Consider the following 17193-nt stretch of genomic DNA (forward strand, 5'->3'; position numbering starts at 1 on the left):
GATCAATGTTATCTAGGACTACTGACTTTTTAAGGGCTTGATCCAAGATCTTCTAATGTTGGGGATACGCATGTAGTAGGTCCAAGATGGATATTTGCATAGGGGTCTTTCTAAGCTATTCAACAAGGTTATAATCAGATGAAGTAGGAACAACAAGTCTGCTAGGGGGTGTAGGTCTAGTAGAGGCAATAGGCCTAGATGGAGCTCTGAGTAGAGTGATCTTGGTGCAGTGTGTGGTGACAATGCAATGAGGGTCTTCAGCCTTTAAGGTGAATGTGGATAGGGAGGATTTAGACTGATTGAAATAGTTGATGGTGTGGTCATATCTAGTGTGTGTGTAATTTACATTAGCTTGTGAGTTTGAGCTTTAATTGGATGGTTTCTCTTTGTCATGATTACTCAAAGGATCTTTGAAGATAGTATGCTTAGAGTTGGATGCTAGCAGTGACGGATCAACTATGATTACACCATCATCAATAAGGTCTTATATTGCATGCTTTAGTTGGAAACATGATGAAGTCTTATGTCCTTTGGTGCAGTGGTAATCATAGAATTTTTTGTCATCCCACCAAGATGCTTTAGTTAGTGGCTCATCTTTGATTGGGGGTAACTACAAGAAGTTATTACTGAGTAATTGTTGAAGTGTAGTTTCAAGGGGTATACCCAATGGTGTGAATTTTCTATCTTGTGTTCTAGGATGTCTTTAAGGTCCATCCTATGTGGAAGTCTTAGTTTTCTGTTGTAGAGGTGATGTTTGATTGGGAGTTTGTGAATTTGTAGGGTTTGCACCTTTCAAAGTCAATTGAGGTTGTGTTGTGTTAATTGTACATGCATCCACAATGCCATCATTGGTCACATTCTTATTTTTGGAGAAAAATTTCACCTTGTCATTAGATGAGTTGGTGTTTGTGTTTTCCTTATTCGTCTTGAGGATTCCCTTATAGATAAGAGAATCTTCAAATGCTAGCCCCTTTTTTCATCAATTTAGAAATGGTGCTTGGACTTTTGATTTTTAGTTCATACATTAAATTAGGGACTAGGTTTTCAATGCACAAGTTAACTTGTTCTTCAGGAATGTCTAGTGAGCATTCACTAACTCAGCTTCTCTAGCATAGTAAGAATGTGATAAATATTCTCCCATCTTTTGTTTAGTTGAGCACAAATCAGAGAGTCTCACCTCATTTGCAATGTTAAAGGAAAATTGGGAGATGAACTTGTCTACAAGTTCTGAGCAAGATTTGATAGTACTGGAAAGTTTGGAGTACCATTCCAGTGTGGGCCCACCTAGAGAATGAGGGAACAATCTCATGAGGTAGGTTGGCTCATCACTGAGTTTTTTACAAGAGGCACATAATTCTTGGATATGATCAATGGGGTTTCCTTTACCTCAATATTTTTTGAATCTTGGAGCCTTTAAGTGTTTTGGGAATGGAGGCATATACAAAATTTTATCAAATGGATTAGGATGTAGGTCCCTTTCTATATATAGAGTCTATTTCTTTTGGACTCCCAATGCCTCAACTTCTTTGGAAAGTTGTTTGAATTATTGAATTAATTCTTTGTTAGGGTTTTGCATAATAGTCCCCCCTTCAAGTCTTTTGTGTTTATGAGTAGATTATTTGCTATACTAAGAACTATGTATGCTCAGTTCTAACATTTCTATGTCTGATGAGTCTGGTGATGTGTCATTAGGTGGTGCAGATATGTTAGTACCTCGAAGACAAAAGGGTCCCTATTGTGATTCATATTGGGGTACTTTTTGTGGTATTCAATGTGACACTTGTTGTAGTATCAACTATGATTGATGTACCATGTGTTGTTCTTGTGTCATTTTTTGTAGTTGTTTTTGGGATATCTCTATTGGTTACATGTGAGACCATGTATGTGATTATTGTTGTAGATGTATCTATTGAGATTATTGTGGCACATGTTGTTGTAACAAATGTTGTTGATATGAAATTTGTTGCTCGAGGTGTCTTTGGTATTCCAATTGATGGTTGAGTTGCTCTTATTTTTTAGCAAACATGGCTTGTTGTTTTTGGAATTTTTGTTGGTACATTGCATGTAATTCAAGTGGTTTTACATTGGATTGTGTGTTAGGGATGTTGGATATTTGCACCACTTGAAGTTGTTGTTATTGTGTTTGATGTTGCTATAAATGTGTGTTGTAAATATTAAGTCCTTGTACTACTACAGGTTGATGTTGTCAGGGGAGTTGGTTATGTCCTTTAGAATTGATCATCATGTTTTGGTGGTTATTTTAGTACCTTTTTGTGTTGGTGGTTTCACCTTGGGACCTCATATTGACTTGACAATGTGAGGTGTTCCTTTTAGGAATGGTGTAATGTCAATAAGACTTTTCCTTTATTTGTCAATAGGGATTGTTGTGATTGATGTTTCACATGGTGTATTCATGGGAGGTTCCATAAAATTTGACATCATAACACTTGGTAGAGTTAGGAGCAATGGTGCACTTTGTTGATTCTCCTCCAATGGTGGTATGTTTGGCATCCCTAGAGTACAAGTTCCTTTAGGAACATCTTGTTGTTGCATCATGTGATTTAGATCAACTCTTAATGTCCTCTTGGGATATTTAGGAAGAGTATTGTTTCCATTCATTTTTTGTGGTTCATCAAACAAGGGATTAATGTTGATGTGTTCAAATGAACTTTGGAGGATTTCTATGGCTGATTCTTGATGGGAACTTATAGGTGCCATTATTGTGTTTGAAAAATCCAAAGGTTGTTTTCCCTTATCTAAGTCCAAATTGATCATGGGTTGTATGTTTTCAATTTTTGTGTTGGTTTGATATTTGGACTTAGGTCCCTCCAAGTGTGGATTAAGCTTGACAATTTCTTGGGCTGCCAAAAGTTTGAAGTTCTTGTGGAAACTTTTGTCTTGACATGCCCCAGCCATTTCTTCATCAGTGATGCCATAATCAGTGTCAAATTCATCACTTAGGTGTACAATACCTTTTTGTGTCTTTGATGTATTAGAGTTGAAGGTACTTGTGTTGGGTTTGTTGAATTCAAATGAGTGTGTTTGTTCATCCTCAGGTGTGGTTGGTACACTTCCACCTCTAGGTGGTATTGGCACAAATATAGGTTCAAAGCTAGGACTCCATTGAACCATCCCATGTGTAGTGGAAGTGTTTGAAGGAAACCTCATAGTGGGTGTATTGCGTAGGGTTTTATATGTCATCTCTTGATTATCGTAATCTTGTGGATACATGTTTAAGGGGTCCACAAGTAGCGATTGTGATGCCTTGATTTGGTCTTCGTCAAATGTTTGTTGTGTTTTTTTTCTCTTCTTTTGTCTTGGACAAGATTTTGGTTGTGTTGGTGCCTCAAAAAAAAAGGGTTGGTAAAGTTGTTTAGGTCTCTGAGTAGATTGTGTCCTAGTGAGTGTTGGCATGATACCTAAAGATGCAGATGTAGTGGAGGAAAACCTAAATGGACTCCTTACCTCCCAAGTGTGCACCTAAACTACCAACTGTGCTCAGATAGTACTAAGTGTGCTCTTGGTGCACTTGGGGCCCTAAAGGTAAGTAGTTGGTAAGCAGAAGGTATGCAGTTGGTAAACAGAAGTGTTAGGGTGACTAAAATGTAAAATATGAATGATTTTAGTGATTTTGAGTGTTTTCTAGGGTTTTTGGATGCAATGAAGGCTATGGAAGTATATATTAGATTTCTAGAAGCTAAGATGAAATACTTGATTACCAAGTGCACTTTTAAACTACCAACTATGCACTGAAACTACCAACTGTGCACTTGAAGTGTGCAGTTGGTAAAACAAGGGTGCATTTGGTAAAACAAGTCAAAATTGGATAATTAGGATGTGGGTATGCAAGGTATGAGTGTTTTTTGGAATTTTAGTTGTTTAGGGATGTGATGAAACCTAAGGATGTACCAAATGAACTAGGGTTTTGATATACAAAGTGTGAATGTTGTAGGGAAGCCATGCAAATGCAAAGGCAAAGGCAAAGTGATGTCTTTGGAATTTGACTAAAGGAGATGAAGATGACTCTATGGTATGAAAAATGATGATTATGGTTAGATTATGGGCTTAGGAATGATGCTAGAGGTTGGTGTATGCAAGGTGGACTATGCAAGGGATAGTGTGCTAAGGTTGATAATGATGTTTAGATTATGCAAAGTGAGGATAAGTAATAAAGAAGACAAGTTGGTTGATAGACAATTTGATAAGGTTTGATAGTGAGAATGATGCTAGGACTTTGAACAATGCAAGATGAAGGGGATATACCACTAGAGTAAGTCAAAATGATGTTTAGGGATACTAGGAATATGATGATGCTAATGATAAGGGTATATGCAAGGTTTTGAACTTCGGTGAAATCTTTGGAAAGCATTTTGTCTAAGAGTTTAAACTTGTGAAGATGGGCTTTGGATCTTGACCAAAAAGTGATAAAAGACAAAAGGATAAAATTGATAAATATGAGAAGGTCAAATCTATCATGACATAAATAGAGTATGACCAAAGAAAATGATTAAAAAAGACAAAAGGACTAGTCAAGATCCATCATCCATCAACACTAGAAGATACCCTAGGACTTATACTTTGTTTAGATTTTTGACTAAATTCAAAGGTGTTGGATTCAAAATAGTGTTTAGGGGGATCAAAATGATGGTGATGCTAAGCAGATATGCAATATGCAAAGGTCCTAAGATGAAAAATGAGATTTTGGGTGCAGGATGTTGTTTTGGGTCAGATGTAGAATGAGGACCTACAAAGGCTTTTAAATGTAGTTTTAGGGGCCCAAAATGTAGTTTGGAGGCCCAAAATGGTCGTATAGGTGCCCAAGTGTGCTCTAATAGCACCAAGTGTGCTCCAAGAATACCAAATATTCCTATGGTGTAGTTGGGGATAGTTTCAGCACATTTGGTAGTTTCATGGTGCAATTGAGAGCCTGGGTTGAATGGTTATTGATTTGAGTTGGGTGATTGCTAAGTTGTTCTACCAGAGAGGTAGGATGCTAGGGTTGATGTTATGTTGGATTAGGAGATGTAGAATGAAGGTTATGACCTAAGGAATGATGTACTAAGTGAAGACAATGAAGGTTAGGAGGTGCAGGGTGCAAATCTGAGCACACTAATATAGGGGGACCTATCCAAGTACCTAAGGACACCTTTGATGTCTCTTAAATGTTGTTTGGAAGCCCAAAATAGGTCCTTAGAACACCAAGTGCACTCAAATAGTACCAACTATTCCTATGGTGTAGTTGGGGTTAGTTTGGGCGCAGCTGGTAAACTGTCTTGAAACTAAGGCAATTTTAAGTGCTAGGGTTTCCAGATTGATGTCATAGTGCGCTAAACAATAGAGGATAGTGCTAAGACCAGAATGAAGGTTCATAATGATTTTTTGGACACCTATAATAATGGTTAGAATGTGCAAGGTGAAGGTAGGGTATGCAAAGATGTAGGATGGATGATGCAAACTGTAGATTTTGAGGTTGAAATGCAAAGACTAAGGGATGCACACTAAACCCTAATGAATGCAATATGAAAGATGAGGGATAATAAGTGAGGGCTAAAAGGTGCAATATGAAACCTATATGATGCAAGTATGAGGCTCAAACTAGGGTGGATACAAGTGGGTTCTATGCAAGGATGAAATCTATGTTATGCCAAGAACATTTAGGATAAAAAATTGCCATGTTTTCGAAGTCTTGAATGTATTGGACCAAAGTTTGCAAATTTTTCACCAAGGTTGTAATTTTTTGATAGTGTTTGATGTTTTGACAAGGTTTTAATAGTTTCCAAGGTGTAAATTTGTAAATTTTCTTTTATCTTGATTAGTGTTTTACACACACGCAAGACACATTAAGACAAGAATAGTTGTTAAAAGTGAACAAACACACCACAACCTAGGCTTTAGGACTATATCCACTAAATTCCAACTTGAACCAAAGTTCAGCCATGCTTACCTAGACAAAAAAACCTAAGATCTTGGAACCACAGGCTCTCCCTTATATCACACTAACTTGTTAGGAATACCAAGATCCACTTCCCAAGGGGCATGACTTCCCAAGGGACTATTGTCTCTACAAAGGACTGCAAGAATGTAGGATGTCTTCATGGGAATGGGTGATAACTTGAGCTAGTGAATGGAAAGGATTTTGACCACTAAAACAATGGTTTTTATAAAAGCATTCCATTTAGCAAGTGAATGATAAACTTCCTCAGAAGGTCTCCCAGCCCCAAGAATTGGGGTTTGATGCACCACAAGGGTACTAGAGGAGAGCTATCATGTAGCAATACCATTGACACAAATTTCACTATAATCAAGTTTTATATATTAGTTGGAATGTTGACCTAGATTTTGGCCTATTATCGCTTTGAAGTCATCCCTTGGCATACCCAATATCAGGTATCTTGGTCCAAGGTAGGCTTCCTATAGAAGTTACATGGATTTCTCTTAGACCCAAGATCCATGAATGGAAAGGGGAGACAATCTCTCCATGTAACCCCTAGAATTTTAAACACTATAGACACACCAAGAAAAAATTAAAAAGTTCATTTTATGCACCAAACGAAGTTTTATTTAATCTAGGAAATCCACATACATAGGGTCTTCGACAATGTCTTGCAAACAAGAATTAGTAGATTTTAAGGATCATGTCTTCATACAATGAGCACCACATGCTATAAATAGACCATCAATAATGCAAAAATATCCACCCTAGGCCTTAGAAAGAAATAGAAACCCTAGATACAAATTCTAAGTTATGTATGTGATTTCTATGAACCAAGTGCATTGTAACAGAGCAGACTGCACCCCAAAAGGTTAGAATGACATAGAATGCCCCCAAGTGAACTCAAAAAATGATAATTGTGCCCATGGTACACTTAGAGCATAAAAGGGCATAGTTGGTAGTTTCTCGGTGCAGTTGGCAGGCCAGTTGCAAACTATGGCGAAATGGGCCCTGAACAATACCCAGAAAGTGAAATTTTGAAATCTCCCCTCCCAAGTGCACTCAAATAGTATAGACTATGCTCATTGTGTATTTGGGGCCTAGAAGAGTGTATTTGGTCATTTCTAAGAACATTTGGTAAGCTAGCAACAAAAAATGGGGGTTATGGTGGCTTCTATGCTCCTAAAACTGCCTCCTAGGGGTTCCAAGTGCACCCTAACAGAGCAGAGTGCACCCTATAACAACAAGCTAATATAATGTATAAAAAAAAGAGCATACAAACATATTATTGGGACCCCTAATTAGAATAGGTGTGATAAAGGAGAGAGAATAAGCCTTATACTCCTGCAAGTGAGCTCCTTCCTTGCACCTACAAGCACAAACACTAGAAACCCAAGTTAGTTAAGCATTTTCATGTTGGGTTCACCAATTGTAGGACCAGAAAATAAGATAATTTCAAAAATACTATGAGAAAATCACAAACTCAATAAACATATATTTACACCCTCTAGTCCACCATGAAATCCAAATAAACAAAGGAAAGCACCGCAATGTTAAAACTCCCTTTTTCACTTGTAGCTCCCATGTCCTTCTTTCTTCTCCATGTGATGTAGTTCCAAATTGCCTATAATGCACACAATTAGGAAGAAAAATTCTATGATAGGGATAATGCTATGAGAATACTAGAAGATTAGATTTAAGATTGAGAGAATAAAAGACCAAAAACCAAGGACTCAAGGACCAGAAATGAGAGGAAGGATGCTCATTTTATAATAAACTCACAAGGTGAGAGCATTGGATTTGTCACCTTGGATATGTAACTTGGCAAGAGATTCCTTTGAGAATCCATGATGCATATGAAACAAGATGCCAAGTGTAGGATTGTATAATTCTTTGGAAGTCAAATGTGGCTATAAATGGAAGAGGATCTATGACACATGATATGACACCTCAAACCAACTTAAAGCCAAGAATCTATGATAGTGAAAGCCAAATATGGATGTGCATAAGGGAATAAGAATATATCAATTATGACACATCTTGGCCAAGTGTAAATAGATAATCCATGATGTGTCATGTCCATGTGTCATGATGATGTCAATATTATGTAGAATATTTGAATTAAAAATCCATTATTCCACACAAATAGAAATTAGTAAAAAATGAAATTAATGGTGGAAAATATGACTTAGGAAATTGAAAATCTCAAAGGTTTGCAAATGATGAATCTATTAATTAATAAAATTAATTAATTGAGGATGTTAGTTAAGAAGAAGAATTAGTAATCCAAGATGAAAGATGATTGGAATTGACATAGGATTTAATTATGGGTTATTTAATCCTATAGAGAAAGTTAGTAGGTGATTGGCAAAACTAATTAGGTAAGTGTGACAATATCTTTTGATGAAATATGACGATAATGGAGATTGACTAGGATGATGATGGGTAAACCAAGACCATGGTCGAATTGATTGATTGATGAAAATGATAACATGCCAAGGACACATGACATGAACTGAGGACATGCAACACTTAACTGACATCGTAAATGCTACAAGATTTAGATTGATTGATATGGTTGATCATAATGATATCAATGGATTTTGTCAATATTATTAAAATGGTTTGATGATGTCATGATCTATAACTAAGGGACTTGAAAATTTCCATGATCAAATGATAAGAATCACAGTTCGACCTAGCACTGAGAGCCATGATGGTACTAAGGTTAGATTGATAAGATTTGATAGATTGATAGGTTTCCAAAGCATTGAAAGCCAAAAAATAGCCTAGGATTGAACATATGATGATTGATTTAAGGTATTTGACATGTTTCAAGTTGGTTATGGTTGATTCTAGGTGATTTAGAGTTGATTTGGGGTGATTCCAAGTTGATTTGATATGATTCTAAGTTGGTTTGATATGATTGTGAATTGATTTGATATGATTTTTGATGATGTTGAAAAGGTTCCAAAATGATGTGTAATTGACGCAAAAGAGGATATGAATGATGATAGACACTGTTGAGATACAATCAGGTTTGCAAAAAGATTAGAGTTAGTGGAATGAGAAAATGGGATGAATTAGTATGAAAAGTGATGTCAATTTAGGGGCCCGAGAGTATTTTTAGGGGTTACCACTCAATATAGTGAAAAAATAATGAAAATGATAGCTCAATTTATTTACAATGAAGATATGAATCCAATGCAACTAATGGAATGCAAATCAGAGTTAAAATGCAAAAGTTATGGGCTCCAAAGTGCAACATAGGGGCTCTCAGAGCAATTCTGGGCATCTAATTGCCCCAAGTGCACCCAAAATGCACCCAAGTGTTCCTAGTGCATACTTGGTAAGCCCAACTGCACTATGATAGTACCAAGTGCACTCTGAAAGTGCAGACGATACCCTAGAAGGCTCCGGGGGCCAAAATCAGCCCGACTAGACTTAGAATGACCTAAAACTTTGCGTGCATATCCAAAATTATAGAAAGAGGTCATAACATAGGTTAAATTAGTCAAACATGGTCACATTTGGTCAAAATTGGTCAAGCATAGGTCAGACTAAGGTTGGACTAGATGGAAAGCCCTATGAGGTTGATAGACAACGTAGGATGATGCAAGAATGTAGGAATGCAAGATGAAGATGATTTGTAATGTCTCATTTAGGACATTTTTTAGATTTCCCTAATTTGTATATATTTTTCTTATATTTTCATCTAATATCATTTCCATTGTTTGATATTCAATATATATATGTATATTTTTCATAGAGTCATGACATTTCATTGATAATAATTATATAATATTAAGAATAATATAATTATATTATATATATTTATATTAATAATATCATTAATATATATATTATTTATATAATTATAATAACATATATTATATATATAGTGATATCGTTATTAATCATGTTAGTGTTATAAATATTATTAATCTTATATATATATATATATATATATATATTCAATAGTATATTATTTTAAATATGTATATATATGTATGATAATATATAATAATTTATATTTTTAATTTATATACTTTATTAATTATTTTAATATTATAAACTTTATATACTGGACCTATTTATTATTTAATTATATATGTCCAAAATGGGGATATCATAGTCCTCCCCTCTCGAATTTTCTTTCCCTCAAGCAAAATATTTCATACACAAGTTAGTCACAAACACAAAACATACTTGCATTGAAAAGACCAAAAAGATTTATGAAATATACATGAATGAAAACATGAAGCATACATGATGTAGATAGATGAAAACACGATGTAGACAGATGAAGACACAGAGAAAACATGATGCAAACACACAATACACACGTTATGCATTTCCTTAATTGTGAACCTGCAACCAAAAAATATTAGTACACATTATATATAAATCAATCTCCTGACAAGGTGTTTATAGTCTCAATTTACTAACTTGTCAATCAAAACTATCTGTTCATTATAATATTAATCCATCAATTTCTGAGTACAGGAGGAGAAACTATAATGGGGTGCCCTATTACCCAATCATGGGCCTCACTGTTCTCCCTCATTATGGTTATCTCTCTCTGATCAGCAATCCCAAGATGGTGCCTTTGTATGATGTATCCTAGGATATTCACTCCACTATAGGCCTTACCTGGTACCCATACGCTTTATCTGGTACCTTGAGTGGTGTCACCCAACCCATTCCACTGCAAGCCTTATCTCATCATTGGAGAATTGTGATCTTAAGGTGATTCTGTCAACTATTTTCAATAAGAAGTCTTTTAAAGCATAATATTTGAAATATCAGATACTTAATCTTATCATTCAATTATAGGAGGAGAAACCATAATGGGGTGCCCTATTACCCAAATCAGTGCACCTCACCATTCTCCCTCATTATCGTTACCTCTCTCTAATCACCATTTCCAAGATGGTGCCTTTGTATGATGTACCCTGGGGTATTCACTCCACTGTAGGCCTTACTTGGTACCCATAGGATTTATCCAATACCTTCGAGTGGTGTCACCTAGCCCATTCCACCACAAGCCTTATCTCGTCTTGGAAGATGATGATTTTAAATAATTTTATTTTATTTAACAACATTCTTTGTTCATTATCAACTTGAAAATAAATGTCACTTCCTTGTAATCATTTGATTAGAATCATTGATAGTAAGCATTTAAACTATTCAATATTCATCACAATAACAAAATGTTTCAATAATAACAAAGACACTAACAATTATTTCATATTAAAATTTATGAAAAAATAAATAACTTACCTCATCACCTTTATACTTTCCTTGGCATAATAGTATAGGGTAGAAACATGTTATAAATGATCTTAGCCATCTTTCACATTCAATGTTTACTCGTATCTATTTTCCATTGCATAATGTGGCCCCACCCACATTTTACTATAGGCATCCTTTTTATATTTTTGTGGGAATCTTCTCTCTTTTCTGAGACCTCCAATTCAATCATTATTTTTTGCATTGACTAGCATGGCTATTGGCCCCTCAATAGTATAAGTCACCCTAAAATGGAAAATAATATGATTTCTACCATGAAACGAACATTTCCTTGTTTGCTTTTCGATAGGGTTTTCTCTCACTATTTCCATGAAATTTTGTTTTTCTTCATTATCCAACACATCAAAGCTTACTCTCAGGCTCCTCTTCACATCTCCAAGGAGCACTTTTATGACTTTTTCTAATTCTTCCTCCCACTCCACCACTAATCTACTAGAAACATGTCAGCCCAGGACTATGAGAGATATGGCAGGCATCTACACACATTTACAAAGCAGTCCACAAGCATCATGAAACTACTGGATGGAATATAGGACTGGTTGAAAACATGCATGCAGAATATCTCTTTCCCATCTTCTCTATTCAATCCTTTTAATGGATGAGCAACGTCAATTCCCGCACTTATAAGAACCCAAATATACCACAATGTGAAGTGGTGCTGCAATGAGCCACGACAATTACTCACGAATATTATCTTCCTTGTGCAATCAAAATATTTTGCATTCCAAATAATTCCAACTCAACGGATGATAAAATTCCTATTATACTATCACTGAATTAGAAAAAATCCCTTCCAACTATAGAATTGTGTTTGTAATATACTCCACGCTATCAGCTAAAAATTCCTTGATGATATCATAATAGACAATCTGAATACATTTGCAGCAATCCTGTGCAGTACACTAATGAAGATCGATCATCCTCAATCTCATTATCTGCTTGGTTCTGAAGTCACACCAAATAGGCATTCTAGTTGAACCCATCTCCTCTTCAGTCAGTTTTGATCTTGGCTCCTCTCTTACATTAACACACTCCTCTAGATGAGTGCCATTTTCACATGAAAAAGTTGCCTCCATGGGATAATGAATCTGTGGCATCACCATTTCAGATTATGAGTGAAACATCCTTTCATAGATGTAAACAATGTGAAGAAAAGAGGTCTTAAATGGTGCTTGATACAATAGATGTTGTAGAAACCCTTATTCAGAACAATAAGATGTTATTTTCTTATCACAAAATGGCTGAGGAAGGTTGTATGAAATTTTCTTATCCCATTATCCATCAAATTATGAAATTATGATTCTTGTATGATGTCATTGAATAATTGGTCATGACTCATAATGCTTCAACAACAATTTGAACATGTCTTTGTCAAAAAGATTCAGGATGGAGTAGCTATGATCAAGGGCTGTAAAGGCTAACACTAAGACAATCAAATAGGTGAATCATCATCTAGCCCAAATATTATTAACATAAAGTCATATTACTCCTATTGTTAGAAGGTATGTTGAATACTCAGTTTGAAGTATAACATGTGTCAGGCCCACAAATGTAAGTATATGTCTTCACCTCTTAAACCATAGCAATGGCTAGTAATAAAAAAAGAAACTTGTTTTTTTATTAAAAAGACTTCAACTCAATCTAATTATGGAGGCCATGATAAAATATTTAGGAAACCTATTAGCTTCAGGCTTATATATATATATATATATATATATATATATATATATATATATATATATATGTTTATATGCTAAAACCTTTTTGATAAAACTATCTGTGATAAAGTTTCACAAGTTGGTAGGAAAACTAGCTCTAATACCACTTGTATTGTCTTGTTTAGGACATTCTGTAGATTTCCCTAATTTGTATATATTTTTATTATATTTTCATCTGATATCTTTTCCATTGTTTGATATTCAATATATGTGTATTTTTCATAGAGTCACGACCTTTCATTGATAATAATTATATTATATTAAGAATAATATAATTATCTTATATATATTTATATTAATAATATCATATATATATATATATATATATAGTTTACATAAGTCTAATAACATATATTATATAGAGTGATATCGTTATTAATCATGTTAGTGTTATAAATATTATTAATCTTATATATCATAGTATTAATATATAAATTATATTCAATAGTATATTATTTTAAACATGTATATATATATGTATGATAATATATAATAATTTATATTTTTAATGTATATACTTTATTAATAATTTTAATATTATAAACTTTATATACTGGACCTATTTATTATTTAATTATATATGTCCAAAATGGGGATATCACATGATTTGGTGTACCAGAAGACATGATCATGGTGGTGAATGAAGATATGAATTAAAGAAGACTGAAGAGATGAGATGAGGACTAGTTAGAATGAGGTGGAGACATTTTCTTTCAAAAAGTGTACTATATGTCAAATGGAGCTTCATTTTGATGAAATAATAGACGTGAACCATTTTTTAGAATCTACAGTTTCAAGGAACGTAGTACTTTATATCTAGATGATCCTAATTTTTGTGAATTGTGGAAGGCTTGTATAAAATCCATTACACTTGATAGAACAAAGAGATTGGATTTTATTATCCAGGATAGTATGTTATTCAAAGGAAGCCAGTTGTGCATTCCCAAAAGTTCAATGAGAGAGAATTGAGTCAAGGAGAAGCATAGTGGAGGAGTGACTGGACATTTTGGCAGAGATAAAACCATAGCTTTGGTTGCTGAGAATTATTACTGGCCATAGTTGTGGCAAGATGTGAAGAATTTTGTAAAAAGTTGCATAGTATGTCAGATGGCGAAAGGAGTAAAGCAGAATATGGGATTGTATTAGCCATTATCTGTGCCAAAGAAGCCATGGGAGGATGTCAATATGGATTTTTTTCTTGGATTATCAAGGACACAATGTGGGCATGATTCTATTTTTGTGGTGGTTGATAGGTTTTTAAAGATGGCACATTTTATTCCTTGCAAGAAGACTAGTGATGTTGTTCATGTAGCAGAGTTATTTTTCAAAAAAGTGGTAAGACTACATGGTCTACCAAAGAGTATATTTTTAGATCAAGATACCAAATTTGTTGGGTATTTTTGGCATACATTTTGGAAGAGGTTGAAGACTAATTTGAATTTCAATTAATGACATCATCCATAGACTAATGGACAGATAGAAGTTGTGAATCTCAGTTTTGGAAACTTGTTGAGATGCTTGGTTGGAAATAAGCCAAAATGATGGGATATGATTTTACCATAGGAGAAATTTGCATATAATAATTCTATTAATAGGAGTACTAGTAGATCATCATTCCAAATTGTATATAGGAGTAGTCCCATAAATGCTTTTGAATTGAGGCAAGTGGGTAAAGAAGAGATAAGTAGTGCTGAAGCAGAAGATTTTGATGAAATATTGATGAACATCCATGAGGAGGTGAGGAAGCACATCATAAAGATGAATACACAGTATAAGACTAAGTGAAATGTGAAAAGAAGGTATAATGAATTTTAGATTGGAGATGAAGTCATGGTTCATTTAAGAAAAACACATTTTCCAATGGGTAATATAATAAGTTAAAGATGAAGAAGTTTGAACCATGCAAGATACTGAAAAGGCATGATTCTTGAAATGCTTATGAAGTTTAGTTGCCTACCAAATTTGAATATTTCACCAATATTTAACATTTCACATTTGACAAAGTATAATGGAGGAGGTGATGGAGATGAAGTTGCAGAAGCAAAATGGATTATTCATTCAACTATTTTAACTATAAAGGAGATTGAGGAGATATTGGACAGACGTGTTGGCAAAAGTACTAAGAACAAACTTATGAGGAATATCTAGTCAAATGGAAAGGGAGACCAATTGAGAATTTATCATGGCTAGCAAAGGAGGAGGTTGACATCTTGGTTTTCCTTTGAACACCTAAGACATGATGGAATTACTTCTCAAATTACCCTGTGTGTCTAATGTAGGAGCATCCTAGATGTAAGAGCAACCTTGCATCACCCAAATATATTTTCTTTTTAGTCTTTTCTATTTTAATAAACAGTAGTAGACAGGGTGGTTATTATTTATGGGAGCTTGTTATTTTTAGTAAGTTTTTCATATGAGCTCAGAATGCTCTCATTTTCTACAAGAAGGTTCATTTAGAGTTATAATCTTACCATAAAAATCTCATTGCTCCAACTTAAGTATCAGAGAAGTTATTTCTGATTTTTGTGCAAACATTTGTAGAAATATCTTCATGGTCATTATTGGAGGCCTTATAGTGCCCCTACAAGGTCCAAAAACTTGATACAAGGGCACCTACACCATTTTGAGTCTATAGATCAAGAGTTGTCATTTCTAAAAAGTGGTTATAATAGCCAATTAGAGCAATGGTTCAAGACTTATGGCTTTCCAAAGTTGGGCTGCCAAAATTTCTAAAATAATTTGTCAAAAATGTATTTAGTCAACTCCATATGTATTGCTAGGGGCTATCAGCCCTAGGTATTAAGTTTGAGCATCTAGAAACTTCCTGGGCACATAAAATTGCCTATTTAAAAAAGGCCCAAACATTGTCTAGAACAACTCTGGGTGGTAGTTCGTAGCTTAGTCTTGTAGATTACTATAATGAAGGTGCCCATGTGGGCTAGCATATTGTACTTGTGAATTTTGTAATTCCACATTTGCAATGCAAATAAGAACTTCATATTTTGTTCTTGAATTTGTCATTGTTTCTTTATTTCTATTATGTGTTTATGGTTTTCAGGGAAGCACCCTTCATCAAAATGGCTATGGAGAATTTAGTTATGAATTTTGTTAAGAATGAAACTATTATGGAATTGTGTGATATATTAATCAATGGTGCAAGGAATATTTTTGTTGATTGTGGGATTGAAACCATATCTATTCAATATACTATTGAGTGGTACGAGGTCTTAATGGGTCCTAAGGTTCCCTAATGGGTTCTAATGTGTCTCAATGAGTCATAATAGAACCTTAGGCATCCTAGAACCACATGAAACCCATTAGGAAACAAAAATTACACACAAAAAGGACTAGATGGAAATAAATATTATATTTTCTATGAATTCCCAAGGATTTTGAATTATGTAAAGGGTGTGAAATAGAGTTGAGCCTAACTTAAGACAATATTATCATTATAAAAGGTGTAAGAAAATCCTATATTTTTGTAATACAAACTCCCCCACTCTCTCTCTCTCTCTCTCTCTCTCTCTCTCTCTCTCTCTCTCTCTCTCTCTCTCTCTCTCTCTCTCTATGACCTTCAAACCTCTCACTCTCTTCCCTCCTCCTTCTCTTCTCTCCTTCTCAGTCTCTCTGTTCTCAAACACACAATATCCCCCCTCCCTCTCTCTCTCATCCCCCCATCCCCCACAATTCTTTTCCTTTTTTGACATAGTGCACTACTACTATGAAAAACTGTGCAAATTTGAAATTTCACCAAATTATTTTAAACACTTTTATTTTCTTAGTGTGTGCATCTAGTAGGGCATATATGCTATTTAGTGTATATGATTTGAGCTACATTGGAATCTACCAAGCCTAAAACTTGGATTTCCCTTGAAGACCCAACCCAAATGCTTGAAGGATCTAGATAGGTTTAAGATGTATTTTCTAGAAAATATACCATAAATTCATATATATCTTGTGTGCTCCCATCACATTTGTGTGTCGTTCAACATGATAAAATCAGATGACATGATATTTTATATCTGTTTTTAATCTATATAATCATATACTTTATTTTGACTTCTAATTATGTTAATATTTTCATCTCTAGTTTCTTTTATATGCATGCTCATTTTTTGTTGAAAACTAACATATAACATTTTGGGCTTAAATTATGGCCCATTTGTCAAATATTGAAAAAGGTTACTTTTTTAGGAACTAGACTCCATTCTTAAAAATTCTAATTTTTTT

This window comes from Cupressus sempervirens, chromosome 4 (genome assembly GCF_028749045.1).
Source record: "Cupressus sempervirens isolate cs-2001-9-10 chromosome 4, ASM2874904v1, whole genome shotgun sequence".
Taxonomy (NCBI): domain Eukaryota; kingdom Viridiplantae; phylum Streptophyta; class Pinopsida; order Cupressales; family Cupressaceae; genus Cupressus; species Cupressus sempervirens.